The sequence below is a fragment of the Symphalangus syndactylus genome, chromosome 1 (genome assembly GCF_028878055.3).
Source record: "Symphalangus syndactylus isolate Jambi chromosome 1, NHGRI_mSymSyn1-v2.1_pri, whole genome shotgun sequence".
Classification (NCBI taxonomy): Eukaryota; Metazoa; Chordata; class Mammalia; order Primates; family Hylobatidae; genus Symphalangus; species Symphalangus syndactylus.
Window position 1 is genome coordinate 119907469 of NC_072423.2, and position 19123 is coordinate 119926591.

The window sequence follows — 19123 nt, forward strand, 5'->3', positions numbered from 1 at the left end:
CATAATCCACAGTGGGCTGACTCAAAAGAGAAGCCATGAATTTCAAGCCTATCCAAGACTGCTTAATTTAGGTCTTGTTCTTTCACAAACAGCAACCTTTGCTGAATTACTTCAGTGACAACTGGACTCCTTATGAAGACCATCCTGTCTGGAAGATGATACAAGGTCAATGATATCATTGAAGACACTTCTGAGTCTCTGCAAATATACTGTGTTCTTACCACTGGCAATATCAGAGTGGAAGGCCTATTCGAGGTCAACTAGTTCATGCTGGGTCAGATGTTGCTAAGCCACCTGCCATACTGGTCCTGCATTTCACTGGGCTAGTTTCTCTGCGATACAGCCCACAGGATGATCGATTAATACTATCAACTGTGTGGCTTGATGCTGTAGATGGTCTTGATTGACAGGTGTCTTAATAGGTGTGGGTAGGTGGCAGGTAATAAAATTTGTTTCATCAATTTGGTTTATTCATAAACTGTAGAAAGGATAACCCCTCTACTGAAGAATGACTTTCACAGGAAAACTCTGTATGATTATAGAAGACAGTTTTTGTGATATGTTGGCCCTATAATTCATCCAGGTGTTGCACCTGATAACATTCCAGGTGGTTTGGAATGAATTCTCACATTTAACATGACTAGTCAACATATTTTGATGAGAAATCCATCTAGGTTTCTGCAAAATGAGTGCAAGGAAAGAATTTCTTGATATAAATCTATCTTGATATAAATCAATATATATTTATCGATCTATATAGTTTGGAAAAGGCTGTAACTTCTTGTTAACAGTAGTGTCAGGCAGATATTAGAGTTATAAAACTTAAAGGTATGTATGACCTCTGCATTGCATAAACTAAAACTTTCAGAAAGACTTAGACCTTTAAGAAAGGTCATTCAGTGGCTGGGTCTGTTGGGACAGAGTGAAGCAGATGGTTGCTCAATCCTAGTAACTCTCCTTTGAAAAATAACCTTTTGTTTTCCCTTAATTACAGGTTTCTTTGCTTATTAAGAATTTAGATATGATTTCATCCCTTTACATAACTCATCCTGAATGTAGAGTAGGATAAGAATGGTAGATGCCTAGCTGCAAAAATTCAGATGGGCTTGGGGTGAAACACACACAAACCTCAAAAAACGGCTTGGAGGAGATAGAGCTAGGGAAGAATGCAAAGAATGGGAATGGGGGTCGGGAACATGACTCTAGGGCAGGGACTTGCCAGGACAACCTAGACTTTGGACAAATAGTACGAGTGTCCAAAACAGCAGAGGCAGGAGGTGGTACTCTAAACACGAGTATGATTAACACACGTAGACATGAGTCCCCTAACCAGGCTGACTAAGCGCTGCAGAGGCCCCAGTGGACAGGGCCATCTGGTCACTTGCCAGAGCAAGGCTCTGGTGGACCCTCAGCAGGTTCAGGGCTCAGACCAACAAAGAGGAAGCTTAGGAACAGGCTTATGGATAACAGAGTGTGGGAGGTTGGCCCAACAGGTTGGTTGTGAAAGGCTGCAGCAGGGAGTTCTTTGGTGGCCAGAGAACTTATCACAGCAGACGTCAGGCCTGTGGCTTAGCAGGAATAATGCCAACCCACATGCTGGGGCTGGGGTTGCTGAAAGGCTTTTTTGCGATAAAGCATGTCCCTGATTGGCAAAGGACGTGCCCTGCATCTTGAATGGTGGGGCCTTCTCACAAGAAGTCCAAGTATGGCCCAGGTGCCCTTAGGGCCTCTTCATAAAGCAAACACAATGTAGCATGCTGCCCCTCAGAACGTCCCCCTGTCCTGCTCTGCCTCACCCTTGCAGCCTCAGCCACACAGGCCTCTTTGTTTTTCCTTAGAAAGTCTAATCACTATTCTGCCTCAGGGCCTTTGCACTGGCTGTCCCCTCTGCCTATACTCCTCTTCCCACAAATGTCTGCTCAGCTTACTCCCTCACTTTCTCCCAGTCTCTACTCTAATAAACCTCTTAAGAAAGGTCTTTCCAGACCATGCTTACTAGAAATAACACCTTTTCTGTCTCTAGCATCTTGGCTTGGATTTTTTTTCTTGATAGCACTTACAACTCTTCTATATTATATCATCTACTCATTGTACATTGTCTATCTCCTGACTAATAAAAACACGATAGAGTAGAACTTTATATACCATCATATCGTCAATGTGAGCTTGGTACAAAGAGGTGCTCAAGAAAAATTTGTTGAATGAATGCATAAACAAATGAACAAGGCATATGAGTGTGTACCATATGTAGTGAGTGGCTAGCACTCATGTGGCTTGATCATGACAGTTAATGAAATGGGATTTCCTAAAGTTGCCAGTGGTCCTAAGAAAGCCTTGCAAGACTCCATAAAATGTGAGGCTGCTGAGTGTTGCGAGAAGCTTTCAATTCACAGCGAATCCTCCTACTGCATGGTTCTCTCCCCAGGTAGTTTTTCCATCTACTGTGGACAATGGCAGCCCTGACTGACACAAGCACCCCTAGCAGGGGCTGGAGACTGGCAGGCACTCAGGCAAGTTGCAACCTTGGGAACAACCAGGGAACTGCATCCACAGAAAACAAAACCCTCTAATTTGTATTCTCAGCAAGATTCAAGGGGACAATGCACTTATGAAAAGGGAGAAATCTGAGATCAGGATAGATTGGTTTCTGATGAAAAACATGAATTCCTTAATTTAGAAAACCGTCCTGGACAGTATGAATAGCGTGATGAATCAGGTAGAAAAGAGACTCATTGATTTTGAAGGATGGTTTGATAAATTATCTGATTATTCAGAAATGTAAAAAAGGTTTCTTATAAGTGTAAAAAGATTGAGATCATGAGCAAAAAGATGAAAGTCATAAAAAATGAATTCAGGAGGTATAATAAAAGCCATTTTCTTGAGGTAAAAAAGACTAGAATCTTCAGATCAAAAGGGTTTACTAAGTATCTGAGATATTAATGTAAAAGTAGGCACACTTAGAAATATTCTAGAAAGTTTAAAAAATTTTAAGAATAAGGGAAACAAATCTTACATGTAACCATGCAGATAAAACAAACAAAAAGATTAAGCTGACAACTCACTTATTTTCTGCAACTGTAAAGATCAGAGGAAGGCTGGGCGCAGTGGCTCATGCCTGTAACCCCAGCACTTTGGGAGGCCAAGGTGGCAGATCACAAGGTCAAGAGATCGAGACCATCCTGGCCAACATGGTGAAATCCCGTCTCTACTAAAAATACAAAAATTAGCTGGGCATGGTGGAATGTGCCTGTAGTCCCAGCTACTCCAGAGGCTGAGGCAGGAGAATCACTTGAATCCAGGAGGTGGAGGTTGCAGTGAACCGAGATCACGCTACTACACTCCAGCCTGGCGACGGAGAGAGACTCTGTCTCAAAAACAAACAAACAAACAAACAAATAAAAATCAGAGGTAAATGGGACAATGCCACAGATGGCAATCAAATAATTCTGAGCTGAGGCAAATGGAGAGAACTTCCCAGCCAGACAAGGTCTCTGAAAGGATGCAACTCACCTTCCTTTCTTAATTCTGTTTTCTCAAAAAGCAGTCTAGTGATGTTAGAGACAAACATGACAAAGAACTCAAATATGAGGAAAATAGGATGTAAAGGAAATGTGCACTTTGGGAGGTCGAGGTGGGTGGATCACCGGAGGTCAGGAGATCGAGACCAGCCTGGCCAACATGGTGAAACCCCGTCTCTGCTAAAAATACAAAAATTAGCTAGATGTGGTGCCGCATGCCTGTAATCCCAGCTACTTGGAGGCTGAGGCAGGAGAATTGCTGGAACCCTGGGAGGTAGAGGGTGCAGTGAGCCGAGATCGTGCCACTGTACTCCAGCCTGGACAACAGAGTGAGACTCTGTCTGAAAAAAAAAAAAAGATATAGCTTAAAGTTAGAATTATTGTATAAATAAAGATATTTAATTGTGTAAGGAAGCAATACAATTTTTAAAATAATTTTAAGAAGAAAGATTTCTAATGTAACAGAATTAATAACTTGGATTTAAAAGCCAAGGTTATACTAAAAAGTCTTGGGAAGTTGGAGGTGTACATAGGTGGGAAAGAAATGGAACTATACGGAGATCTCATTTTTCATGGAGAGTGTCAAAAGGTCCTGCATAAAAGAATATAAGATCAAATATTTTTTGAACTGTAAGGATAGCCATGAAGCCAGCAAAAATAGAATTCATGACTTTGAAATCACTAGGGTAAAAACAGCAAATAAACAAAAGACATTTGGCAAAAGATGGGAAGAAAAGAAGCAAAGAGGCATAAAAAACAAGGCATAAACTAAGATGAAAGAAGCAAGAGCAAACATGTCAATCTTCACAATAAATGTAATAATGAATACAATAAAAGCAAAGACTCCCAGATTAGATCCAAATGCAAGTTGTTTATAAGAAACATGTCTCAAACAATAACCGAGACATGAAAATAAGTAAGCTAGTAAACATGGAAATAAATGAAGGAAGGCATGGGCAGGAATATACCAGAATAAGGCACACAAATTAAAAAGTAATCTGTTTAAAACGAAGGCTTGTGGAAGGAAGTCTTGTTATTCCACATAATTCCTCTTGGCAAGAGCATCGTATTTATGCGGAAGAAATATAATGATGAACCACTGAGGTGCTGCTGGGAGCCCAAGCCTCAGAAGATGCTTTCTAACCTGCTGTGCAGAACCCAGAAGAGGACCTTATCTGGATCTTAGGAGACAACTTAGAGAGAGAAGAGAAGGAGCCAGCAAAATCCTGGTAGGCTCTGCTCTATATGATGCTAGCTTCTTTCTGCACTCGTGGAAATTTCAGTTAGTTTAGCCAAAATCCCTGCTTAACCTTGGGCGTCAGTAGGCTCTTTGTGGAAGCGGGTACAGAAGCTTGATTTGATGTCTGAGTTGATTCAAGATGGAATATTTAAAGCAAATTCCAGATGCAGAAGGGATCATAAGGAAGCCCCAGCAATTGTGGCAGTATTGGTGGAGGCAGGGGGAATTCTTCATAGTTTTCCACAGGGCACGGATTTGGGAGTTTGATGCTGATTTGCTGACATCTGGATTACACCAGTAGATGCACTATAATGAAGATGTAAAAAACACACAAACCAGACACAAGCATAAGTTGGAGACTGGAATGAAACAAACGCAGGCTCCAAGCTAGCAATTACAGCATTCATACCTAGGGATGATGGAGTACAGAGCCATGGCTATAAAGTGTGTGTCCCTGGCAGCTGTGCTTGGGACCTGTGAGGCACTCCATAAATGACTGCTATTGAGGTTGGGCCTGCAGCCTCAACTGAAATAAGTGTGCAGCAGACAACGTCAGTGATCTACCCAGATCCCCTCAGGATCCCTTTCTACCATTTTTATGTGCCCCGTGTCTGTGGTATATCTTCACTTCCAACAGCCAGCACCTGCAACCTGCAGTGTTTTTATAGGGGATTGCCCCCAGGCTACTGGAGCCCACTTGGGCCACCTGTAGGAAAGGCTGGAAGTTCCTAGGAGTTTACTTTTCCATCATGGCCCTTAACCAATGGCTAATGAGTGTGGGAGAATTCGAGCCCATTCCCTTTTCTGAGGTGTAACTTGCGCTCCAGAGCAAAACGTGCACGCCAGAGCTCCCATGCGGGGTCAAGCTGAAACTATCTTCTGTGGGATCTTGCCTGAGACAGCTCCCTTGTTTGGCTTCCTCCCTGCTCTCCCTTATCAGGTTCTTATCTCAGGATCTGCTTCTAGAGAATCCAACCAAAACCTGCTGTGTCTGGCCTCTTGCAGCTCTGGCTCTGACGCTAATGAAATTGCCTCCCATTGCTTTGGCTTCTTGCCAGAAAGTAAGCTTATTATTTGTTCCTCAAGTAGACTCTGTCACTCATAGAGAATGAGTGAATTGGCCTACAAACCGTAGCATGAGGGTGTACGCTCATGTTAGCACCTTGCTCATGGAGGGCCTGTAAAATAATATGCCCATCCAGCATCCTGAAGAGTGTAAAGCCACCACTGAGGCTTTCAGCTACTGGAGTCCCTCCTCAGCTATACCATGCTTCTCCTCTTTAGGAAGCATTATTCTTCATTGTGGGGGACTGTCCCATGCATTTTATAATGTTTAGCAGCACCATGCTAGATGCGAATCGTATTCCACCTCTCCCATCAAGTTGTGATAGACAAACATGTCTCCAGACATTGCTAAATGTCCTATGGGAGAGAAATCACTCCTGGTTGAGAACCAATGATCTGTACTGGTCCCCAGGACTGTGGCTGGTGCTACCACCACACCTTCTCCCTGGAGTGAAAACCCACTTCCTCTTCCTCCTTAAGACACGATTTATTAATGGTAAGAGGTAAAATATTCATTTTATCAATCAGAGTTATCCTGAGTTAAGCCTGATACTCTAAAGTTACGGAGCTCCCTGTTATTGCAGATATTTAAGAATAGGCAGAACAAACAGCCAGAAGAGATACTGAAGGGAGAATTCTGTTTTTGTTGGGGTTTTGGTTGCACCAGAATGTAAATGTGCCAAGAACATCAGGTTTGGGGCTCTAGAAAACACAAAATATATGTGGAATACAGTCTGTGTGGGAAAGCTATCATAAGCAGGAAGGCAGGTTCTATCTAGAAAAGAAAATAGGATTGAATATAATGGATCATAGGTTGAGTCAAATCTAATACCAGGAGACCCAGGATGGCTGAAGAGATGGAAGAGCTAGGAAAGACAAGATGGGAGCTAAAGTGAGTGTCCAGAAATTCAAAAAAGCTAGATAAGTTTGAGCAGGCAACTGCATTTCCAACCCAGGAGATCAATGTAGACATCTGGGTCTCCATTAACTCTTAGATATATGGGTCTCTATTAAATTTTTCTTAGACATGTGGGTCTCCATTAACTCTCCCAAGGTGGGCAGGAGCTAACACACTTTGCGTGTTAGACTATGAAGTTCAAGCTTTGTCTTTTAGGCAAAGAGGAGCCACAGACTAGCTGTAGATAAGTTGCTAAATTTGGGAGGTGATGAGTGGTGGGTCAACTTACATTTGTATATCACACAGAGAAGCTCTGGTAACTCTGGTCAGGTAGCAATGCATGGAAGATCAGTTACAGCACTTCTACCTGACTTCTCACTGACTTCAGTCATAGGCCAAAGTCATAGATCTGCTCTTGTCAAGCTTACCAGTGGGTTTCATCTTGGAAAACTATGGGTAATTTTCTGTCCTCATCTTACTTTACTTTAAACATTTTACGCAGTAACACTGTCCTAGATGGGCTTTCATTATATCATCTTCTCCAGAGTTCTTTTCCTTTTAAATCAAAATATTTTAAACATACAAAAAGCATAGGAAGTATTTGACACACTTACAGCCACTACCGATATCAAACAGAAGTTTACATTTTGTCATATGAATTCTAACTCTACTGTGTCTTACATTTCCCTTCTGGATTTAATTTTCCTCATCCTAAGGTGTCTCTCTGGTTAATTCAGGGAAAAATCTCTGAGTGACGGATTCTCCTATGTTTTGTTTAAAAATGTCATTATTTTGCTCTTACTCTTGACTGATACTTAGCTGAGTATAGATTACTTTTATAGCTGACTTTTAGATTAAGAATGAATTTTCCCTTGGTTATTCTACCATATGACACCAATCTACTGTTGTGGAAAAGGCTATCATCAGAATAAATATTTCTGTGAACACTCCATCTTCCTTCTCTGGTTGCTAGGGTGGTTTTCTTTGTTTTTGGTACTCTGTGGTTTTACAACGTGTTAGGTGTAGATTTATTTATTCTGCTTGTAAACTTTTCGAGTCTGAGAATTCATGTTCTTTGTCAATCTTAATTTTTTCTTTTTTTCTAATATTTCATTTCCTCTTTATTTTTTTTCCCTAGAACTCCCTTTAGATAAATGTTGCACTTTCTCATTTTGTCCTCAAAATCCTTTACCTCTCCTTCATATTGTCAGCATTTTTATGTTTCTGTGCTGCCTGCGGATATTCTCCTTAGATTTATCCTCTAGACAACAAATTCTCTATTCAACCACAAATAATCTGATCTCTAACACATCCTTCAGCTTTTAATTTTAATGATGGTACTTTTTACTTCAAAAAATTTCCATTTGGATACTAGACTTCTGCTTTCAGTCAAATAAAATAACAGAGACGAGATTTACCCTCCTGACAGAATAAACCAAAATAAGCAAACAAACAACAAACGAAGTTTTAGGAAGTCTTAGACGAAGTATAAGAAATAATAGTTTACAAGATACTGGACCTTAAGCAATGAAAAGCAGCGGTCCCTGAGAGTCAGAAAGCAAATGAGGTGAGTCCCAGCCTACATCTTGAGAGGGTTTCCAGCCACAGAACAGGAAGAAGAACAACGATGAAACCTGAAGGTCTCCTTGAGTTGAGGAGATAAAGCTGAGAGTTTAGGAAGACCAAGACAGCTAGAGTTTGCAGGAGAGGGGACTAAAAACAGGGGAGATCTGCATAAAAGGAAAGCCCCAGAGATCTGTGGAGGGTCCCTCTTGAATATTCACCAAACTGTGGATCAGTGCAAAAGTGTAGAAAACTACCCAAGACTAAGGAAAGAACTACCTGAACAGATTTGAGGCAAAAGTGCCTTGTGCCCGCGCAGGCTGGGAATAGTGCCTGTTTCTACCAGCTATGCTGGAAAATGTACAACATTAGCATAAAGGCCCGCAAGGAATAAATTGAAGTGGATGATTGTACAGTTCTTACACTTTACTTGAAGTGAGCATCATATTACTTGAAGGTAGACTATGATCGCTTAAAGAAGTAAAATATAAATTCTAAAATAATAAAACAGAGTTATACCTAATAAAAAAGAAGGTAAAGTGAAAGCATAAAAAAAAAATCCTTCCCCTAATAAATGTCAGAATATGAAGGAAAGGAAACAAAGAACAGATGGGATAAATAAATTAAAAAAACCGACAGTAAGATGACAGACTTACAATTAATAACAATAACCAATTAAATGTAAATGATCTAAATACTCCCATTAAAATAGACATTGTCAGGCTGGGCACAGTGGCCCATGCTTATAATCCCAGCACTTTGGGAGGCCGAGGCGGGTGAGTCACCTGAGGTCGAGAGTTCAAGACCAACCTGCCCAACATGATGAAACCCCGTCTCTACTAAAAATACAAAAATTAGCCAGGCGTGGTGGCGGGTGCCTGTAATCCCAGCTACTTGGGAGGCTGAGGCACGAGAATTTCTTGAACCCGGGAGGTGGAGGTTGCAGTGAGCTGAGGTCACGTCACTGCACTCTAGCCTGGGCAACAGAGAAAGACTCTGTCTCAAAAATAACTAACTAAATAAAATAAAATAGAGGTTGTCAGATTGGATAAAAAGAGCAAGTCACAGCTAAATGCCATTTAAAATAAATGCATTTTAAATATAAAGATATGAATAGGCTAAAAGTAAAAAGATGGAAAAAAGTTGTGCTAACACTAGCCAAACAACACTAGTGAATACTGTGCTGACATTACCAAAAAAAAGAAAAAAAAGGCTGGAGTGAGTGGCTGTATTAAATGTTAGACAAAGTAAATTTTACAACAAAGAATATCATAATGATAAAGAAGTCATTCATGAAAGTCATTCACAAACCTAAATGTTTATATACCTTATAATAGAGCTTCGAGCACAAGAAGCAAAAATAGAATTTCAGGGATATAGAAGACACAATTTACAATAATAGAAATCTCAGTAACATTCTCTCTCAGTAATTGACAAAACAAACAGAAAATTAGTACGAATATAGGAGAGTTGAACAACATAACCAACCAACTTAACCTAACTGACATATATAGAATATTCTACTCAACAACCAGAATACACACATTTTTTTTCAAGTGCCTATAGAGACTACCAAGATGGACAATATTATTCTGGGCCATAAGACAAGTTTTGTTAAATTTACAAAGTTTTGAAGCATACGAAGTGTTTTCTGATTACAAAATATTAAATTAGAAATCAATAACAGACAACTGGAAAATCCGCAAATATTTGGAAACTAACACACTCCAAAATAACTCAAAGAGATCAAAAAGAGAAATTAGAATGTATTTTGAGTTGAGTGAAAATTTAAAAACTAACGTATCAGAATTTGTGGGAGGCCACTAAAGCAGTGATTGGAGAAAAATTCACAGCACTAAATGCCTATATTTGAAAAGGTGAGCTTAGCTTCCATCATAAGAAACTAGAAAAAATAAGAGCAAATTAAACTCAAAGTAATCAGAAGAAAGAGTATCATAAATATCAGAATGGAAATCTGTGAAATAGAAAAGAGGAAAATAATAGAAAACATCAATTAAACCAAATGATATTGGTTAAAATTACCAATATTTAGAATCAGGGAGGTGACATCATTTCAGAGTCTAAATTATTCAGGAAAAACCCTCAAACCACATTTTTCCTCTGCTCTCACACCACAACAATCGTCAACACAGAAAACTTCTGTGACCAAATGTGTGGAGGTTTTTCCCCACACACCAAGCAGCGGATACCAACCGGGTGTTCAATTCAATTCCAACACTATCTACCTGGAGTGTCAGATGCACCCATCCCTTCTTCAGACACTCGTAGCAAGTCTGGGCCTCTGGAACTTCTGAACAACCAACATCAAGTTGAGGTTCCTATGATCCCCTTCTTTGGGTTCGATTAATTTGCTGGAGGAAGTCACAGAACTCAGGAAAATACTTATTTAGGTTTACTCCAGTTTATTATAAAGGACATAACAAAGGACACAGATGAAGAGCTGCATAGGGCGAGGTATGGGGGGAGGGGCATGGAGCTTCCACACCCTCCCTGGGCACGCACCTTTTAGGAACCTACAAGCGTTCACCTATCCAGAAGCCCTCTGAATCCTGTCCTCTTGGGGTTTTATGGAGACTTCATTATGCAGGCATGATTGATGAAACCATTGGCCATTGGTGATTAACTTAACCTTCAGCCTCTCTCCTCTCCCAGGAGGTTGGAGGTGGGGCTAAAAGTCCCAACCCTCTAAACCTGCTTCTGTCTTGGATGACCAGCTCCTCCCTGAAACTGTTAGTTAACATTAGCATACAAAAACACAGCACTTTATAGATTCCAGTGATTTTAGAAGTTGTATGACAGGAGAGGGAAGGAGAATGCTGTGGTGATTGTGTCCCTGAGTCCAGGTGTCCCTGAGGTCCAGCTGCCCTGTTGCCCTTCCCTTGCTTTGACTACCCCAGTGTGTTTCCAATGAATCACTATTTTAATCCACGTTGGATCAAGTTTGGTTTTGATAACTTGCCACTAACAGAATCCTCAGAATACAGTTTTTAATACAATTCTAGAGAGTTAGAGTCTTACAGTTATGCTTCCTGTCTCTGTTGAAGCTAACCTTGATCTTGTAGGTGGAAGAATCAGAGGACTCAACTATGGGACGCCAGGGACAATGAAGGCAAGGAAATGAGCCAGGACCAAGAGGGGACAAGGAGTTATATTTCCACTGCTCAGGTAGTGGCTACACCTGCAGCCTTAATTAAGGGTTCAGCATCAGGAGCAAGGTCTTTCAGTATCCCATCCAGGTGGCTCCTCTCACATTTAGAGAAGCTGTGTGGTGCAGTGGAAAGAGTAGTAATTTGAGACCAGTACTAAGCCAGAGTTCAGATACCAGCTCTGCCACCTGCTAGTGGTGTTATCTGGCGTAATGTATTTGGCCTCCATGAACCTCAGATGCCCCCTGTGAAATGGTAATAATTGTTTCCCCAACTAAATCTTTAAGGCTAATCTTACATTGTATGTGCCCTTGAGCTTTGTTTATGCAAACTCATCTATTGAGTTTTTCTATGATTTCTTCCCTTTCTCTGCAGTACTGTTGGGTTCTTAGGCCAGGACTCTTTGTGTTCGTTGAGGAACTTGTCTTGTGTACACCCTTTGGCTCTTTCCAATTCTGGAGTTCAGAGTCCCAGACCCCAAGCCCTAAGCCACCCAGTTCCATTCTTGTCCAGCCTGTGAGGGGAGTTGCAGGCAAGTTGCAGGCAGAAACAAGACCAACTTTATTTATGATTATGGGGCCTTAATAAACAATACTTATAAAACACCTACCACATGGCGGAGACCCAAGGGATATCATTTTCCCTTTTCTTCAGTCTAAGGGAAGAATCTGGATGAAATCTGAGTGAGCCAAGTTACATGTCATGCTAAGTCTCCATCTCTACATTGCAAATCCAGATGTGGTTTGTCCATTGCTGCTTTTCAAATGTCATACTCAGATAGGTAACGTCACAAAGTGCTGTTTGGGCTCCGATGTAATGGTGAGGACTATTTTCAGTGGAGAGGAATTTAGTCTCATTATCACCAGCAGTCTGGTTGGGGGTGATGGCCCTGCCACAGGATTGCAGACCCTATCAACAAAAGAAGGTGCATCATTTCTAGGAGATACATGATCGCCACTGCAAAATTATTTTTAGGAAGTTGCTTTTTCTGTACAGAACATTCACCTGAAAATAGCTGTGAGCATTGTGGAGGCAGCACGTTGCAAAGTACTGAACTGAAAGCTCAAGCCTAAAGATTTATGGTGCAGATTTTACTTCTTCTGGATTTTGTAATGACACAAAACATGTTGATAACAAATAGCAGCTATAAGAAGGTTGAGAATATGATCCAAATTCAATTAATTCCTTGCCTTTTATCCAGGAAGAATCTAATTATTATGCACCTAAAGGCAGGAGGGAAAAAATGACTGTTTGTCCCCCTCTCAGATAATAGTGGATCATTCTATTGTATTTCTACTAACAAGTGGTTTTCTTTTTTCTCCCTTGCTAACCGAGTCCTATTTTGTTCAGGCAGCAGGTCATGCAAGCAAGTCTTGGCAATCTCATTCCCTTTTGCTAGTGATTGGTCTGGGGTGGGCATGAGAGAAAGGCTGTCAAAGGAGATGGAAGGGGAAACTTCTAGGGACTTCCTGGGTTGGGGGAGAAGGATGGGGGGAAAAAAAGAGCATCAGAAGCAGAAATCCTTTTCCACTGCCTTTTCCCTCCTACCTTTGGAGCAGAGCATGAGGATATGTTTTCTGAAGTTGCAGCAGCCATCTTGCCCTATAAGAACACTGCCTGTGGAAATAAAGCCAGCATATGGAAGAGGCAAGGTGAAAGTCTGGGTCCTGCATGACACAGTGAACTGCTAAGTCAAACCTTGGACTCCCTATCTCTGGACTTCTTTATAATTAAAGAACAAAAATCCTAATGTATTAAGCCACTAAAGACTGGGCTTTGGTTATTTGTAGCTAAAAACAATCCTAAGGGATTCACACTCACTGTTTTTTCCCCACTATCTTATTTGTTCTCCCCATCTTCCTTACTAAATACCTCCCTCCCACCATTTTCATCTGGGCATATGACCACTTGAATAAATGCTCTACTTCCCAGATTTCCTTACAACTGAGTGTGCCCATGTGACCTAGCAGATATTAGCAGATGTGTCAGGTGGCAGCTGCTGGGAACCATCCTTAAAGAAATTGATACATGCAATTTGCACCTTGTCTCCATTCCTTTCTTTATTCTGCTATATAGAATGAGACTGTGGTGGCTGAAACTTCAACCACCATCTTGTACTGTGAAGAGAAAGGTCTCCATTCTAGGGAAGAAACATGGCAAGGTGAGAAAACTTGGATTCCTGAGGTCTTTGTAGGGCAGAGCAGCCCTAGATTGCCCATCTCCAGGCTTTTACCATGATAGGAAAATTGGCTTCTATCATGGGTAAGCCATGATTATTTTGGTACTCTGTTAATGTAGATGAACTTATTTCCATTGATACACTAACTGGGCAGCTGCTGAGAGGTCTCTGTGCCCGTCGTGGTCATTGTACCCTGAAGTCTACAGCAGCCTTCTTGCTTCAGTAAGAATAGGGAGGGGTTGATAGTAAGGAAGGAAGCAAATTTTTAAAGTTTTCCCCCAATTACCAAAGGTGATTTTTTTTTTTAAATCAAACCAATAGTTTGTCACCAGCAGGAATCAATGCTGGAGGAAGGGTGGTCAGGATGGATGATGAAGAGAAACTCAAAGAGAAGCCTGAAGAGAATTTTTGGCTGATGAGAGAAGAGGCTAGAGAGAAGACGCCAGAGAGAAAAGAAAGATAGTAAGGAAAGGGAAAGGTGGCATGCTAAAAACAGAAAGTCCAGTGTTTTCTCTCTTGTCTCTTCCTTTAAGGCTCTGAGATTTGAACTGTGGGCATGAGCCAAGGAGGCCCAGGCACCTGGAGATCCAGGAGATACCAAGGTAACTCTATACAGGGAGTCCAGGAAATGTGGAAGTGACTGAGTGTGAGCTCAGTGAGCATCTGCCCAAAAATGATGATAACAAGAAATACTCACAATTTCAACCAAGCATGTAAGTGAAGGCATTTACGATTTGGGGTGAATTTGTTGAAGAGAATTTCCACATCCAACTGACTTCCTGTCTGGTATAAGGAGGTAGAGGCATATTCAACCAATATTTGTTGATCATCAGCTGTGTGCCAGGCATTCATAGAGCATGTTTTAGATCAGGGATCAGCAAATCTTTTCTGCAAAGGGCTAGACAGTAAAAACTTTAGGCTTTGTGGGCCATGTGGTCTCTGTTGCAGCTACTTCACTCTTCTGTTGTAGTGAGAAAGCAACCATAGCCTCCACTGATCAGCCATAATATGTAACCAAGTGGGTGTGGCTGTGTCTCAATAAAACTTTATTTATGAAAACAAGTGGTAGGCTGGATTTGGCCTGTGGGCCAGCTGTAATTTATCAATCCCTGTTTTAGATACCAAGCACTGTTAGATACTCTAAAAATAATCCGTGTACACACACTGCAACCGGTCTAACATTGTCCTAGATGTTTCAAAACATTGTCTCTCATTATTCTAATGAAAACAAGAATCCTAGAAGTTTTGTGGACGAGGAGACTGACATTTGGAGGTAGTACATAACACAGCCTCAGGCTCACAGCCAGTAACAATGCTGGGATGTGGACCCAAACCTGTATTTCTAAAATCTGTGCTCATATAAATACTTCCTTCTCATATTATTTTCTGCTAATGAAGTTCTCTTCTCCTAACTGTGTGCATCGTGCCTGTGAGACTGTCAGCAGGCGCACCTGACCACATTTCAGACATTCCCCAAGGACCAGAAGAGAGGAACATGCCAGCAAAGCTCTTGAAACAAGGCGCTAACAAAAACATTGTCTCATTTAACACATTTCCTGCAGACAGAAAAGTCAGTTTCAAATTGTGGGTGGGAAAGGAAGGGAGAGACAATTGGAGGAAAAAAGACAGGCATGAGGCTCTGAGGAATTCCACAGCAGAATAGCCTAATTATAGTGTCTCCTCTCCTGGGCCTGAGAACCCAGTGGGCAGGAAGTTAAAAATACCAAGCAGGTTACCAAGAACCTACCATGTGCTGACCTCTGCATTAAGGGCTTTCTTTCTGTGATCTTGGTTAATTCCTACAGAATCTCCATGATGTTGGTACAGGACCCTTTTTCTCAGTGGTGCCAGAGGCTCAGAGAATTGGGTAGATTGCACAAGGCCACCCAGTTAGTGAGGGACAAAGAATTAAATGGACATCTGTCCTACTCCAAAACTCAAGCCTCTCCCCTGTCCCATGGCTTTCCTGAGCCACTCTTGAGGTATAAGATCAATAGGGCTTCTCTGGGAGTTGTTTAATCCAATAGGCTATACTCCACTGATCATAGTGTGTGCATGCACAAGTCCTGGTTCTGCCTGCTTCTTTCTCTGAGAAGAGAAGCAAAATATGCAAGAATGCAGAGAGTATGGCTTCAGAGGGAGGGAGCTGCATTAAATCCTGATATTCCATAAAGAACAATATGAAGGTGCTTCAACAATCCTGATCTCAGTTCCCTTTCTGCAAAAATGAGAATAATAAAGACCCATCTTACAAGGTTCTTGTGGCAAAAAGACAGGAAGATGCACACAAACAGTTTGCACAATGCCTGGTTTATCTGTGGGGGCTGAATCGTTGTTGGTTGAATCTTAAAATACATTGAATAGCAGTCAACATTTGGAAAGTGGTGTGGTTTATTGGTTGAAACCTTAGACTTACTGCACCAAACAGATATCCTGGCTCTGTCAGTTACTAATATCTGACCTAGAGAAGGTAACCTAATTCACCAAGCCTTGATTTTCTTCTCTGTAAAGTAGAACAAATACAAGTAACTGCATCATAGGGCTCCAAATAAGAAAATCTAGATAGAGGACTGTGCCCAACAAATTGTAGAAGCTCCATAAATGTAGCTATTATTATGCTATGATTATGTTTATTACATATGGGCTCATCTATTAAATTAATAAAGCAGGAAAGGAGGGAAGGAAGGAATGATGGGAAGGGCTGTGGCTCATGACCAAGGGAGGGATTTTCTTGCTTCTCTTTGCATACTCATCCTGATGTAGCATTAAACTGCGTGGACTGCTCAGAGCCAACGGTGGACTGAGAAAGATCAAAGGTTGCAGGGGTAGGTTGTAGCCTGGGCAGAAGCTGTCTTGAGAGAACAAGTAATAAATTAGTTTTCATTATTTTTATTTTATGTGTTTATTTTAAATGTATTTATTTATTAACTCAATAGCTATTATTGACCCCTTATTATATACCAGGCACTGTGCTGGGCTCTCAGGATATAGGGATAAATAGAACAGACATGGTCTCACCCCTCATGAAGTTTGCAGTCTAGAGGGAGGGTCAAACATTAAAGAAGAAAACCAAATCAGCATATAATATCCAATTATGATGTTTGCTACGAAAGAAAACAGCTGGATTCTATGAGAGAGGATAACAGGAAGGATCATCTTTTGATGGTGAGGAAAGGCCTCTGGGAAGGTCTGAGGAGACGGCACTTATGCTGAGACGGGATGGATAAGAAGGAAATAGCCCCACAAAAGGTAGGAGAGAAGGAAGAATTCCAGGGAGAGGGTATAACAGTGTAGAGACCTTGAAGTCAGAAAGGGTTTGGTGTCACAGTGAAAGAAGGGGCTGGAATGTAAGTAGGGAAAAAGGAGTTTGAAGTGAGGCTGGTGACACCTGGAGCTGGAGCCCGCAGGGATTTGCTGGCCCCATTAGAGTTTTGATTCTGTTCTGAAGCCATTAGAGGATTTAGACCCAAGGAAGGACAGTCTGCTTTGAGCTTTGGCAAGGCCATTCTGGCTTTCTTGTCAGAGCACAATAGAAGCTGGAAGGCCCAGTAAGGATGTGATTTCAAGGATTCAGGTAGGAGGAGGTGGGGGCTGGGCCTAGGGAGATGGCCTTGGAGGTGAAAAGAGGTAAATGAATTTGGAAGCGTAATAGGACACGGTGATGGACTAACTGTGGGAATGAGAAGGAGAGAGAAACTCAGGGACAAATTCCAGACTCTCACCTGAGCAACTGGTAGATGCTTGGTGAGAGGAATGGGTTATAGGTTTCATTTTAAACAAATTAAGTTTGAGATAATATGATATATCCAAATGTGTGATATCATCTAGTGAGTCTAGAGCTAGGAAGTGATGTCTGAGCTGAAAATATACCTTTGAGACTTGTCAGCATTTGCATGATATTTAAAACCACAGGCCAGCTCAGTGTGCAGGGCTCCAACTGACACCTTATTCTTATTTTCTTTTTTGTGCCAACTGGCCTAGAATTTTAATAGAGCCCTGTCTGCCCTGCTGACCCCAGCATGTTCATGCTGCGTCTGCAGTGGCCTATGCCAAGCGGTGGTCCCTGGGGCACACCAGACCTCCTCTTCTTCTCTACAACAGTCTTGTGTTAGCAAGGGCAGTCCAACATGACTGGCACCAGAGCCTTACACTTTAACACCTTTCTTCTTGGAAAGGCCCCAGGCACCGAGCAGTGTCTGTGAAGAAGACTGGAGAGCCAAGATGTAGAATTAGGCATGTGTGTGGGCTGAGGGCCCAGTGCAGCACATGGAACTTTGTAGGTGAAGTTTTCTGGTTTCCCTGGTTCTAGATCTTTGTATCTCAGGTCCTAGGCTCTTCCCAGTTCTGGAAGATCCCAGTGTCTTTCTCTGAGCTTCCTTTTCTTTTAGAATTGCATGTTCGAGGACCTTTAACAAATACTCAACTCCCTTAACATTTTTTTTTTCTAATTTCATCTAAATGTTGACCTAAGCTGTTCATTCTCTGTCTTCTAGAAGTTAGTGAAACAGAATTATCAGAACCAGGCTCTCTTTTGGGTGCAGTTGGTGTTTCTCCAAGGTGCTTATTACCTGTTATGGTTATTGCATGCTGGGACTGAGGTATAAACACTTCTGCTCAGGAAACAGAAGGCAGGTTAGGGAGGCTGTAGGTACCTAGCTGGTAGAGTTTGTTGCAGAATCCTGGAAACAACATTTGGTCTAGGCCCAGACATCTCTAGTTCAATGCCAAGATCTGCCTGGTATTAGCTGTATAGCATAGGACATGCCATTTACTGTTCCTTCAGTTTCTGCATCGTAAATAGTGATGATTTCAGGATTGTTGTTAGATTATGAGGAGTATGGGAGAGTGCTTTGTACACTGTAAACACAGTTACAAATGTAGTATGTTTTTCCTGTGCATACTCAGCAATTTGTATAATTAACTCTTTTGCATCTCTGCTTCTCCCTGTTGCTCTAGTTTGTTCACATCCAGAGGGCTAGATCGGACAAGCCTACACAGCTAGTAGTGGATACGAGGAGGCATAGGATGGTGGCAGCTTCTTCTCTCCAAAGATGCCTTATGTCATTGTGCTTTCAAGGAAAAACAGTAAAGTATTTTTTTCTTGTTTTTTTTTTTAATTGGTATGTTGATATCTACTGGCACATATTTTGTGTAACAATAGGCAAATATTAGGATTGTTAAGATATTAGAATAGGGAGAAAGATTCAGGGAATAGAGGACAGAGATAAATTTTACAGTTTGTGAAGATATGCATGTTCACATCTTGCTTTGTTTTTCTTTACCCAAACAAATAAATAAGAAAAACTGCCCACTTTGCTCTCTTATCTACCCTTCCTGTGTTCTCACTGGGGCAGAGCTCTGCTGGGGAAGGAAGCGGCCATAACCCCAGGCACTTACTACCTGTTCTCCCCACCTGCTATCTGAGAGGAGTTTTCAAGCTGAAGTTCGTATAGCTGCATTCACTTGGACATGAATGTCTGGGAGTTCACGGGT